This window comes from Salvelinus alpinus, chromosome 21 (assembly GCF_045679555.1).
Source record: "Salvelinus alpinus chromosome 21, SLU_Salpinus.1, whole genome shotgun sequence".
Lineage (NCBI taxonomy): Eukaryota > Metazoa > Chordata > Actinopteri > Salmoniformes > Salmonidae > Salvelinus > Salvelinus alpinus.
The window spans coordinates 10,270,796-10,284,874 of record NC_092106.1 but is presented as its reverse complement, the minus strand read 5'-3'; positions in this window follow the sequence as shown (position 1 = coordinate 10,284,874).

The following is a 14,079-nucleotide window of genomic DNA, read 5'->3' as shown; positions in this document are numbered from 1 at the left end:
TGGCTGTCTCCCTCATTTAGCAGTGGTGTCATACATCAGGGGGGAAACTGATGCTTTCTTCCTCCCCCCCAAGCCTCTCTCTTTTCCCTCCCTCTCTCTTTCTCTAATGGTATTATTATAGGTGGGCTGACAAGATAAGAGAGATAAGACAGGACAAATAAACATGTGAGATTACTTTTAATGAGAGAGAGATTTACGGGCAAGATAATGACTGACTTCAGGTAATCTGTGAACAAATCTGTGAAATGGACATTGAAGTAGTGGAAAAGGCCTGTCTCTGTGAGCATTCCATTGTATAGTTGTAGTGTGATGTGAACAACTATTGATCAAATTGTATTGTCAAGGTGGGTAGCGATAAAAGCTGGGTTTGAGCCTGGTGAGTGAAGGGTGAAGGGCTGCACCCCTCTTCTCTTCCCCTCCCCCGTGTAACAGGACCCTAGCAGAACAAACATTCCATATCAGATTGGAGAGTGAGTGAGTGGGGGTCTGGCTGGGTTGGGGGGCACAATGCTTGACAGACCAACACTGCCCTGTACCACCATCACGATGAGATCAGACGGACAGACACAAATACCTTTACATTCCACCCCACTGTTTACTGTAAACACAGGGGGGTTTGGGGGGGTGATATATGATGGCATATAGACTGTCCCTCCCTCCCTCCATCCCTAATTCCCTCCCTCCCTCATACTCCAGGCCTTATGTAAGTCTGCCTGGCTGAGACAGCCAGCTACCACAGGGACCACAGTCTACAGTAGCCTGGTTAAACCAGACAGAATGCTGTGCTCACCATTGTTTCAATTCAAATTAAATCACATTTCATTTGTCACATGCGCCGAATACAACAGGTGTAGACGTAACCGTAACATCCTTACTTACAAGCCCTTAACCAACAATGCAGTTCAATAAATAGAGTTAAGAAAATAATTACCTAATAAACTAAAGTAAAAAATAAAAAGTAAAAAATAAAATAGCAATAACGAGGCTATATACAGGGGGTACCAGTACCGAGTCAATGTGCGGGGGTACAGGTGAGTCGAGGGAATTTGTACATGTAGGTAGGGGTAAAATGACTATGCATAGATAATAAACAGTGAGTAGCAGCAGTGTAAAAACAAAGGGGGGGTCAATGTAAATAGTTTGGGTGGACATTTGATTAATTGTTCAGCAGTCTTATGGCTTGGGGGTAGAAGCCATGTGGTAGCAGAGAGAACAGTCTATGACTTGGGTGACTGGAGTCTTTGACAATTTTTTGGGACTTCCTCTGACACAGATCTCTGAACTCCTCCCTATAGGCTGTCTTATCATTGTCGGTGAGCAGGCCTACCACCGTTGTGTCGTCAGAAAACGTAATGATGGTGTTGGAGTCGTGCTTGGCCACGCAGTCGTGGATGAACAGGGAGTACCGGAGGAGACTAAGCATGCACCCCTGAGGGGCCCCTGTGTTGAAGATCAGCATGGCAGATGTGTTGTTGCCTACTCTTACCACCTGGGGGCAGCCCGTCAGGAAGTCCAGGATCCAGTTGTAGAGGGAGGTGTTTAGTCCCAGGGTCCTTAGCTTAGTGATGAGCTTTGTGGGCACTTTGGTGTTGAACGCTGAGCTGTAGTCAATGAACAGCATTCTCACATAGGTGTTCCTTTTGTCCAGGTGGGAAAGGGCAGTGTGGAGTGCGATTGAGATTGTGTCATCTGAGGATCTGTTGGTGCGGTATGTGAATTGGAGTGGGTCTAGGGTTTCCGGGATGATGGTGTTGATGTGAGCCATGACCAGCCTTTCAAAGCACATCATAGCTTCCGACGTGAGTGCTACGGGCGGTTGTTATTTAGGCAGGTTACCTTCGCTTTCATGGACACAGGGACTATGATGGTCTGCTTGAAACATGTAGGTATTACAGACTCAGACAGGGAGAGGTTGAAAATGTCAGTGAAGACACTTGCCAGTTGGTCAGCGCATGCTCGGAGTACACGTCCTGGTAATCCGTCTGGCCCAGTGGCCTTGTGAATGTTGACCTGTTTAAAGGTCTTACTCACATCGGCTGCGGAGAGTGTGATCACACAGCTGTCCGGAACAGCTGGTGCTCTCATGCATGCTTCAATGTTAAAGCAGCATTCAGACTGCTTTAACCAGGCTAGATCTGCAGGGGTGAGAAGGAAGAGAACTCCCAACAACTCCTATCCTGTCAATGTGTGTTAATTGAATATCTGGGTAAATCATGGCAAATACATTTACTTCACCGATACTTAAAAATGTATTAGTGGGCTGGTAATGAGCAAAATCCACTTGCCATTCTCCAAACAAAGTCGCTGGGCCAAGAGCAGCTGTTTCTTTCTGTGTTTTCATAAGGAATAATATGATTGAGCTCCTGGGGTGACGTCAGTCATGATGCAGCACCACTCGACACTTGTAAATGTCGGACCTGATTAGTGGGACGAACCAGGGGAGTACACAGACGTTGTTGTGCTCTGCCTATCTACAACAAGTGTTTGTTATTGTACTTGAATCCCTAACCGTCTAGCACTCTAGTCAGCTGTGTTTCTGCTTGCTTTCAGCCTTATCAGTGTAGTATGGAGAGAGAGGGGCCCAATGAAGAGTGGTTAATGACGCGTGACGAAATGAACTCACGGATGTTTGCGGTTCGTGGTTCAGCTCTGGACCTCACCGGGCTGCTGAAGGAAGGGCTCTTTTGATGTAAAACTGAGATCCCTGATAGCGGATAAGTTAGGTATTGCGCAATCAAGTAGTAGTGAGACAAAAGCAGGAAGTCAGAGAGACAAAAAAAGCATGACGCATGCATAGTCACACGCCTGTTCCTACACTCTACTCTGGCTTCATTTCAGGGAATTGTGTTGGGCCGCATATGACATGATGACACTTACCGTATAATATGTGTAATACATGACCAACTCTCGTTGATGCTATACAGATAGTGGGACCCAGAGATACTCTGTGTGCTACATCAAGTCTTCACACAGAATTTCAGTTAGCCTTGGAATCCAAACCCGAGTCCACACTGTTAGTGAAACAATAGTGAAATGTGGCATGGATTCAGTTTTTAGGAGCAGAAATAGTCAAGATTTCGATTCCATGTCAGTCTGGGGATCAGTAAGAGAAGACAGAGGAAAGAGGTTGTGTGTTGTGAGGGGTAAAGTATGGTGACCTCTGACCTCAGAGTACTGGAAGCAGGTCAGTAGCTACAGTACCTTTGCTATTCTATTCTTGACTTCAACACGTCAATATATCAGTCAACATATTATCAAAACGGTTGATTCGTTAAGTTAGTAATAACCTTGGTTAACCCAGAACTAAAGTCTTGCGTAATTGGTCAGCTACTAAATGAAGTTCTGGGCCTGTACGTGTTAAGAGAAGAGATGCTAGAACCAGGAGCGGAACCGTAATGAGGAGCTCCACCCTCTCTCTTTGCGGTTAAGTCTACGGGCCGAATGTCCCCTCCCCTTTCTGAAATTCGAAAGATGCTAACACAAGCGAAACCGTGATTTGCACCAGTGATGAAAAACCCAAGCACCGGAACTATTGCTGCTCGTTAGCCATCAGTGTCCATCGTGTAAAGACTGATCTACCGTACCATTTATGTTTACGTAGTCTGCCCATTAAGATGAAGTTAGTAAGTATAGTAATCTGCATGTAGGGTCAACATTATTCATCTCTTCAGAGGGTGCCAGGCTAAACCCCATTACTATGTCCCCTGTAATTTCTCTTCCAACTAATGGTTTTGAGCTGTGAACATTAACAAGGAGCCCTGAAGCTTGCCCACAGAGCAGGGCTGCGTCACTACACTATTAAAACTGTACACAAACATGTCTGTCCACTCTCTCTCTCTCTCTCTCTCTCTCTGCACTCAACCTCCCATTAAAACTCCCAGTGTTCACATGGAGGCCAGCACTCGTCTCTGTCCTAAACAAGCCCTCCTCAGCCAGAGCAAGTGCCATGCAAACACCTCTTTGTCTTTACGAAGCGTCTCAGAGTAGGAAAAACAGATCCTAGATCAGCATTCCTACTCTGAGATGCTGTGTGAATACAGGCCCAGAGCTGCATACACTTAGCAGGGCACAACATCGTGGAACGTTCAGACCAAAATACTGTATATGAACAAACATGGCTCTCTGATAAGTAAGGGATCACGCCAGCTCTATTCATGATATTTCCATCGGCAATGTTCCATAACGTTTGCCTACTGAACGTGCCCCAGACCTCTGACTGAGGGATGGACAGAGCACTCTCACTAGGAGGGAGGAAGAGAGCGAAGGAATGCCTTGGCTGCCTCTCCTGTCTCCTGGGAAAAGATAGAATACCTGCTGGCTTTCGTCCACCGAGACAGCCCGTTGACAAACCTGCTGATCCTTCCAAAACAAAAGCCCTTTTCTCTCTCTTTACCACATGTCGGCTGCACTGTGGTTTCCCCAAAAACAAGTCTGCATGGATGTGATGACATCAAAGTTTCCATGGAAACCCTGCAGCCCCCTAAAAAATAACAGGCAGCTGATGATGTCATCGTCACTTCAAAGTAAATTTAATGAAGTGCATATGGAGCCAAGACAGAGAGAAAGAGAGAGAGAGAGAGAGAGAGAGATGCACTCTTAGTTCTTCGGCTGTTCCCATAGGAGAACCCTTTTTGGTTCCAGGTAGAACCCTTTTCGTTCCAGGTAGGGTTCTACCTGGAACCAAAAAGTGTTCTCCTATTAGAACAGCCGAAGAACCCATTTGGAACCCTTTTATTCTAAGAGAGTGTAGAGAAGAGAGAACGAGAGAGAGAGAGAGAGAGAGAGAGAGAGAGAGGGTGAAGTATGCTAATAAAATGTATTTAATGTTACTAGCGGTTTTGGCACGGTTTCTGAGGTACGTGCAGAGACATCCCGTGATGAGGTGGATTGAGAGGTTGGCTCAAGGTGAGAAGGCTGATAATTACCATTTTACGGCAGGGGTTGCATAACTCCAACCCTGCAAAACACTATCTACACTGAACGTACCAGGGATGCAAACTGGTGAGGGCCCAAACAGGTGAAACTTTCTTTTTTTTTTGCACTGAAACATGCAAAAAATCCCTGCTAGGGGGAAATGCAGGTTTGAACTAATTAAACAACAAAGAATATGATCTACATGATCAGTCTCTGTGTGTAAAATATAAAGTGGTTCATGTAAACCTAACTCACAGCTAAAAAATTTAAAGAAAGCTATTGTTGCCTAGACTTTACTGCAAATGACACTCAAGTCTTTTTTTTTTTTTTTTTTATTTTTTTTAAATTTTATCCCCTTTTCTCCCCAATTTTTCGTGGTATCCAATCGCTAGTAATTACTATCTTGTCTCATCGCTACAACTCCCGTACGGGCTCGGGAGAGACGAAGGTCGAAAGTCATGCGTCCTCCGAAGCACAACCCAACCTAGCCGCACTGCTTCTTAACACAGCGCGCCTCCAACCCGGAAGCCAGCCGCACCAATGTGTCGGAGGAAACACCGTGCACCCGCCCCCTCGGTTAGCGCGCACTGCGCCCGGCCCGCCACAGGAGTCGCTGGAGCGCGATGAGACAAGGATATCCCTACCGGCCAAACCCTCCCTAACCCGGACGACGCTAAGCCAATTGTGCGTCGCCCCACGGACCTCCCGGTCGCGGCCGGCTGCGACAGAGCCTGGGCGCGAACCCAGACTCTGGTGGCGCAGCATAGCACTGCGATGCAGTGCTCTAGACCACTGCGCCACCCGGGAGGCCCGACACTCAAGTCTTGAGAAAAAACAAGACACTAATATTGCTGTTAGCCATGACAGCCTTTATAATAGAACACTTGTTACCATGACAGCCTTTATAACAGAACACTTGTTACCATGACAGCCTTTATAATAGAACACTTGTTACCCCACACATTAATATTGCACTTGGGGAAAAAACATCTTAAAGTAGAATGAAACAAACAGGCATTCTATTTTTGCTCTATTTCAGTGGCCACTATAGTAGACATTGATCAAGTGCACAAGGCTACGTGTATGCAAAAATAACGTTCACTGAGTAAAAAAATGTATAATCCCCCTCACTAACACACACACACACACACACACACACACACACACACACACACACACACACACACACACACACACACACACACACACACACACACACACACACACACACACACACACACACACACACACACACACACACACACACACACACACACACACACACACAGTGTTACTGTCAAATTCATCCACATACTGTAGAGGAAAAACATTAGTTAACAGATAGTGGTAGGTTCGTTAGCTAGTTAACTGATTAATATTTCACACAGATTGCCAGGGTCCAGTAAGCAACTAACGCGTTATAACCTGAGGAACGGCAAGGAGTCGTATACCAGTTAATACTATTGCGAATTGGTTAGGTTACTAATGTTAGCTCATCTGATGTTGTAACGTTAGCTAGCTAACGTTAGCTGTCTGACTTTATTAGACAGCTAATTTTCATAAACTCAAACATTTGATCAGATAAATTGGCTAATGTTGCTCAACATTTCTCTGGCTAATTAACGGAAAATTTGATCCAGCTAGGAAGATTCTTAACAATGCTAACAGTTCTTGTTCCACCTCACTTTCTCCGTCACCTCAAACTTTCCAAATAACAGTTGTTTTTCAGTTACAGCTCATGAAGTACGCTTCATCACCTTCTCACCCCCGTCTTCGTGGTCAGGCTTCTCACCTAACGTTACCTCTTCGTTATCGTTCAGGGAACACGCTGCTGTAACTGGCAAGCTGCCTTTCCACTCTCCGCTGTCTTTCAAGAGCGCACGCTGATGCTGAAACTAGCAAGTCGGATGTCTCTTCTCTCTTCAGTCGCATGCTGCGCTGCATTCTGTTATATGAACGATTGGCTGAGCCTTGGATACAGCCAGTATTGCTCCAAATGAGCAGCACTCGTTCGCTTACTACAGCCAGTAGTGATCCAAAGCCCCCCCCAAACTTTTCTCATCGGATCTACACGAATCACGTAGCCCACCTATGTTAGATTCAAAACGGCGAATTTCGCCGAAAGGTAACTAGTTTGCATCCCTGACATACCCCTACAAATACACAGGCCGTGCATGAGAAGGTGACAAATAGAATGAGATCCCTATAGGAGAGTTTAACTTAATCTAAACTGGAAAATACTGTCACATATCTGCCATACATAGCCTAAAGACAAGTGGGCTAGTACTGTATTATAGCTAGCAGAGAGAAAGGAGAAGGAGTGATGGAGGAGTGGAGGAGAGGAGGATGGGAGGAGAGGGGAGAGGGGGGTACATTCCCCAAACCCCAGCTAACCTACTGAGATCACTGGCTCTGGATAATTACAGCCCTGCTCCCCCCAGCTCCCAGAGTCGGGATGGGCTTGGCCATACTGCCCGTGTCCTCACACACAAAAACACACACACACACACACACACACACACACACACACACACACACACACACACACACACACACACACACACACACACACACACACACACACACACACACACACACACACACACACACACACACACACACACACACACACACACACACACACACACATTCGTGCAAACACACTGTTGTTTTCGGCACATTTGACCAATAAAATTTGATTTGATTTGACATGCAAGCAAACACACAAGCACGCACACACGCACATGTAGCGCATGGGAATGTGTGAAACTTTCTCCTCAGCATGAAGTGTGGCCACTTGCACAGTTGAATTGTTCACTTTTCGGTTGCATCGACTGGTAAGATGCTTTTGGAGGGCGGTCACGTGTGCTAGCAAAGCAGAGGTCCGGGGTTCGAGCCTCGATGTGAGCTGAATGGAGGAAGTGGTACGCGCTAACCAGGCAGCAAGACGTCTGTTACACACACACACACACGTCGTGTCGCTCTGTCATCCTCATACACCACGTTTAAGATATCCTCAGAGACAGGAAATTACATTGAAAAGACAACGACCAGACACACACAGGCTCAGTGGAAAGTGGCAAATCATGAATGAGAGATGAGTCACCTCCTTGGGCCTGCACTAGGGGAAAGGGGGAAACAGACTAACCCCTACTATCAACACCCTGGGTACTCTCAGTCCACTGTCTCCAAGAGGCTAGATGTAATTGTGAGAGCTGGAGTGCATGTGAAAGATTGTGACACACGCACAAGAGTACACACGCGCACAGACACGCTGAAACTTTCCCATGTGCCAAGAGCTATCAGTCTGTGTGCAGCTTCAACAAAAACTGATACTTCAGTGATGATGGATTCTCAAGGAAGTGAGCAGTGCTGATGTCATACTCCCAGGCCGAGCCAAAACACATCTCTGTCATATCCATCAATTGTTCCCCACAATCTGCTCTCCTATATCGAAACCTCACAACCTTCTCCCAGGCCTCCCTCCTCTGGCAACCAGACGATCCCTGATTCAGCATGACATCATCCACACACACACACACACACACACACACACACACACACACACACACACACACACACACACACACACACACACACACACACACACACACACACAGACAGAGAGAGAGAAATCAGCAGGACAATAAAGGCTGTCCGTCTGTCAAACCTAACATTTTTCACTTAAAGACCCTGAAGTGTGGTTTGGAAACAACCTCACTATTTGTCCTGGCAATGAAGGTCTGTCCTCCGGAACACTCATGAAAAAAGAGAATGGTTTTCATTGAATTTGTCCACTTTAAAAACCCTTCAGCTTCTCCCTCTCTCTCAGAGTTGCTTGAGGGCATAGTAACGCTGTGGCGAGGATGCACAAGATAGGTCCTTAAAATAACCTACCTAAGGCTACTTAACACTGTAGAAACTCTGGAATCACACCTTCATTTTTAAAATGTAACCTTTATTTAACTAGGCAAGTCAGCTAAGAACAAATTCTTATTTACAATGACGGCCTACCCCGGGCCAAACCCTAACCCGGACGATGCTGGGCCAATTGTGCTCCGCCCTATGGGACTCCCAATCACGGCCGGTTGTGATACAGCCTGGAATCGAACCAGGGTCTGTAGTGACGCCCCTAGCACTTAGATGCAATGCCTTAGACCGCTGCCCCGTTCGGGAGCCCTTTTTGGCATAAAGACACCCAAAATCTCTCTTTCTATCTCTGTACATTCTGTTGCGCACCAACATGTGTTCAGTCCTTGCACAACATATAACGGATGGTGTCATTCCAAAACAACCCTTCGCTGCAGTGAACCTGCTAATTACCGAGACAGTTGAACGTTAAAATGATTGAGCGTGACTTTCACCACTAAATAAACTTCCACAGTTCGACGAAGACACGTCAGGGGAAAACAGCTACTCATATTAAAAGCCTTTCATTATGGCGTTAGCTATTTGCTGCAGTGACTGAAAGCCAAATGAGGCCCACTATTCTCAGTGCTTCTGGGGCTTGTGCAATGCAGGTGAATGTGTGTGTGTGTGTGTGTGTGTGTGTGTGTGTGTGTGTGTGTGTGTGTGTGTGTGTGTGTGTGTGTGTGTGTGTGTGTGTGTGTGTGTGTGTGTGTGTGTGTGTGTGTGTGTGTGTGTGTGTGTGTGTGAAATGTTGGATTGTCTGAGCACAAACAGAGCGACTTCTTTTGGCAACGCATGAAGCAGAGTTAAAAAACAGTTTGAGTGATGAATGACAGGCTGCTAGGAGTGGCGGACAACCCAAAGATCCCTCCTCACTCACACTCCCAGAAAAGGCTTTTGAGTTGCTGTGGATCCAGTGGTGTGTGTGTGTGTGTTGGTGTGTGTGTGTGCGCGCACGAGGCAGGCTGCCCCTGCCAACTCCTAATGAATGTGTTACTGAGGAGGAGAGTGATAACTCTTAGATAGATGTGCCTCAGCTCACCTGTGTGTTTGTATGTGTGTGTGTGTGGTGGGGGGGAGTGGGGTATGATGAACACATGACATCTGCCTGTGGCACAGATGAGAGCTCCAGGATCTAGCCCAGCCAGACTAGAAAAAACTCATCTGAAATTTGACAATAAACTACAGTTTGTAATGAAATTTACCGTATCTTTACCGTATCGGTTACTGCCACATCCCTGAGCTTTCTACATTTATAGAGGTCTTAGGTCTGAATGAGGTTTCTACAGAGATGAAGCACAGTGGTCGGACTGCGGTGTTGACACTGTGGTGGGGCTGTTAAGCATGAAACACACTGAGAATCTCACTGCCGATATACTGCCGATAGGCACTTACTTTACTTTACTGACTTTATTGTCCCCATGGGAGCATTTTGTTGCAGTACATTTTTAAAGTGGCGTTTTAATATAGTAGACAACAGTTACATACAATATATACCAATGAAAGAGACTAGCCTGCTGGCCTTACTGGTGGACAGGAACATTAGCCCGAGCTGTTTAGGAGGGATATCACACCTGGCACAAATAGTCTAGTTCTGTTTTTCCTGCTGGGGGGTGCCCTATACCTGCACATAGAGGGGAGTAGTTCAAAGTTAAGGTACTATACTGACTTTGTTTTATACATTTTTATTGAGAGTATTTTCACTTTTTGCATTGTTTGCTGGTTTGGCTTGGGTCTAAAATGTTTTTGTGAGCCTTGCTGAGGGCCCTGAACTTAAAGATCTCATCACCTTGCTTGCCGTGGTAATAATCCTTCTCAGCATATTTCTCTGGCTGACAGTGGCATTGCCAAACCAACAAACAATGCAAAAAGTTTAAATACTCTCAATTCAAGATTTGTAAAACAGAGTCTGTATAGTACAGTCAACATTAAAAGATCCCAGATTTTTGAGAAAGTATAGTCTCTGCTGACTCTTTTTTAGATCAGGTCTGTACAATTACTCCACTGAAGCTTATTGTCCAAGAGGACACTCAGATATTTTGTATTCCTATACAATCTCTATGTTCTGACCTCTGATAGATGTTGCAGAGGTAGGTGTTGTTCGCTTCCTGAAGTCTATGCACATCTCTTTGGTCTTGTTGGTATTGAGAACCAAGTGTGATTCATCACACCACTCCACAAATTCATGACAGTGGGGAGGCCGTTCCTTCTCTTGCTAGAACAAAAACGCTGCCTGCTACGTGCCGACCCGGTAGCGACCAACCTACCGATTCTACTTGTCAAATAGCCATGCTCGTCAGTGGCCAATAACTTGACTTTGACCCAGTCAGAGAGCACAAACCCCCATATGGGCGAGCCAACAATATATATATATTATAAAGATGGCATTTCCTGCGTACATCCACAGATGAGCCATTCACACTTCATATGCAATGTAGGCTATGGATCATGGAGAGTGACTTGAATTGTTTCTTCTTTATCTTGCTAGGTAGTTATTTAGCGGAGGCCATCTGGCTAGTACGCACATATATGCATTGCCAAACAACTCTACTGCCACCTTCTGGTTTGGAGTATTTTAGCAAGGCTGAGTAGCTGAAGATCTTTGCTGTGTGAACACATAAGAGATTGACTGCCAACACCCTGTTCAGAGGTGCTAAGTACTGTCGGCAGGCAAACGTTTGACAATCCTACCGGTGTGTCTGAGCTTTTAGAGGAGGGGAGACACCCTTCTGTGCGTCTGTCACAGCTGAAGACCAACACAGAGGAAAAGGTCTATTGGTCTGATAGGTGGAGTGAAAAGAAATGCAGGGGGAGAGATCAGGGCCTAATGTGCTTAACAGTCCAGAGAGAGGAGTGTGAGAAAGCCATCAAGGAGACCACACCTCTGTTCAAATGAAGAAGCACCAGTAGCCACAACGCCCTCCGCTTCCTCCCCTCCATGTCCACCCCAGGCCCCTCTCTACTATCCCCTCCCCCAGACCCTCACTACCCCTGGTGGTCCTGGAGGTAGAGCTCGGTGTTGCCAGATTAGGCAGTTCCACACCCCCAAAAAATGGGATGCAAGAAAACACAAAAACCCCTCACACCCAGCTCACAGAGCAAACTGTTAAAATGTGGCTACTTTTTAGTGGATTGGGCAGGATTTTGGTTCCAATTCTGCTAGAAAGTGTCAGTAGAATCTGGCAACACTGGTAGAGCTATACTGGCCTTGGGATGGGGAAGAAACCCAACCAGCCTCCGAACAGCCTCCAAGTATGCTTCTATATTTTCCTTTAAGAGTGGAAAACATCAGATTTGTTCATGTTTAGCCTCTGGAAGACTATACAGTACCAGTCAAAAGTTTGGACACACCTACTCATTCAAGGGTTTTTCTTTATTTAGACTATTTTCTACATTGTAGAATAATAGTGAAGACATCAAAACTATGAAATAACACATACGGATTCATGTAGTAACCAAAAAAGTGTTAAACAGATATGTTAAACAAATATATCTTATATTTGAGATTCTTCAAAGTAGCCACCATTTGCCTTGATGACAGCTTTGCACACTCTTGGCATTCTCTCAACCAGCTTCATGAGGTAGTCACCTGGAATGCATTTCAAATAACAGGTGTGCCTTGTTAAATGTTAATTTGTGGAATTTCTTTCCTTCTTAATGTGTTTGAGCCAATCAGTTGTGTTGTGACAAGATAAGGGTGGTATACAGAAGAAAGCCCTATTTGGTAAAAGGCAAGTCCATATTATGGCAAGAACAGCTCAAATAAGCAAAGAGAAATGACAGTCCATCATTACTTTAAGACATGAAAGTCAGTCAATATGGAAAATGTCAAGAACTTTGAAAGTTTCTTCAAGTGCAGTCGCAAAAACCATCAAGCGCTATGATGAAACTGGCTCTCATGAGGACAGCCACAGGAAAGGAAGAGTTACCTCTAGTGCAGAGGATAAGTTCGTTAGAGTTACCAGCCTTAGAAATTGCAGCCCAAATAAATGCTTCACAGAGTTCAAGTAACAGACACATCTCAACATCTGTTCAGAGGAGACTGTGTGAGTCAGGCCTTCATGGTCGAATTGCTGCAAAGAAACCACTACTAAAGTACAGCAATAAGAGAAAGTGACTTGCTTGATCTATTTACAGTACCAGTCAAAAGGGATAGAGCACAACTGGACATGCCTAGCTCTGGAACGCAGTCCTAGTGGTGCTAGGATTCTTCACAGATTTATTAAGCTCTTAATGAAAGAAGAGTGAAGACAATGGAGGGAAAAACAAACAGAGAGGAAAGAGAAGGGGAAGCTGCTGGTACTTTGGGTGACGATGATGAGTTGTGTCTTATTTGCTGAGGTGCCAAGATAATTCACTGCAGAGGACTCCCACATACTCCCGCATAACTGATGGATCTCTGCTGCTAAGAGAGGCCCACACTCTCACACAGAGAGTACACACACAGAGTACACAATGTACCTTTTGGAGTCATGCACTGTATGACCTGACTGCACACACACACACACACACACACACAGACAGAACTGATTAACTGGCTCCCTGAAGGCCTGATAAAACACTGTCTGCATGACCTCACTTCCTGTTGCTGCAGCCAGAGGGAGGATGGATAGACAGTAATCCGTTGAGTGGTAGAGGAGAGGGGAACACACACATTTCCACTCAGAGTGTTTTACTGGCTGGGAATCTGCCCCCTGACCTTTCCCGTGTCATGCTTTAGGGGAGGTGGTCTGATCCTGATCTGTGACCCCCACATTGGCCCTTAACAAATTTTAAAAAATTGTCCTTTGGGGGTTAATAATGTTTTCCATCCTATCTATCTATATACAAGTTATAAAATTGAACCTCAACTCTCAGTCTCAATTACAGTTCCAGCGAGTTTAAGAGTGATGTCTGATGTGACGACATCATGAGGTTTTCCAACTTCTATCCCTCGTCGCTTAAATCATCCTTCAATATGAATTAATTTTAAATAGTCGTTTGCCTGCTGATGTCTGCCTTTAAATTACTGTATGGCTATGTAGGGAAATGCCTTTTTGGAAGTAAACCCCATCACTCAAGCTTGTGGCGTCAAGCGAGTTTTAGAAGATACATTTTCAGTGGACAACTTTCTTCTTTAATCGGTGCAATGTGCCGAGGAGTGAGGAAAAACCTGGCCACATTTCCTGACATGCCCTGGGAGAATCTACTCCCATATGGACCATGACATCAGATCAGTCTTTAGCAAAGCTGCCCTGATTAAAATGCTCAGACTGT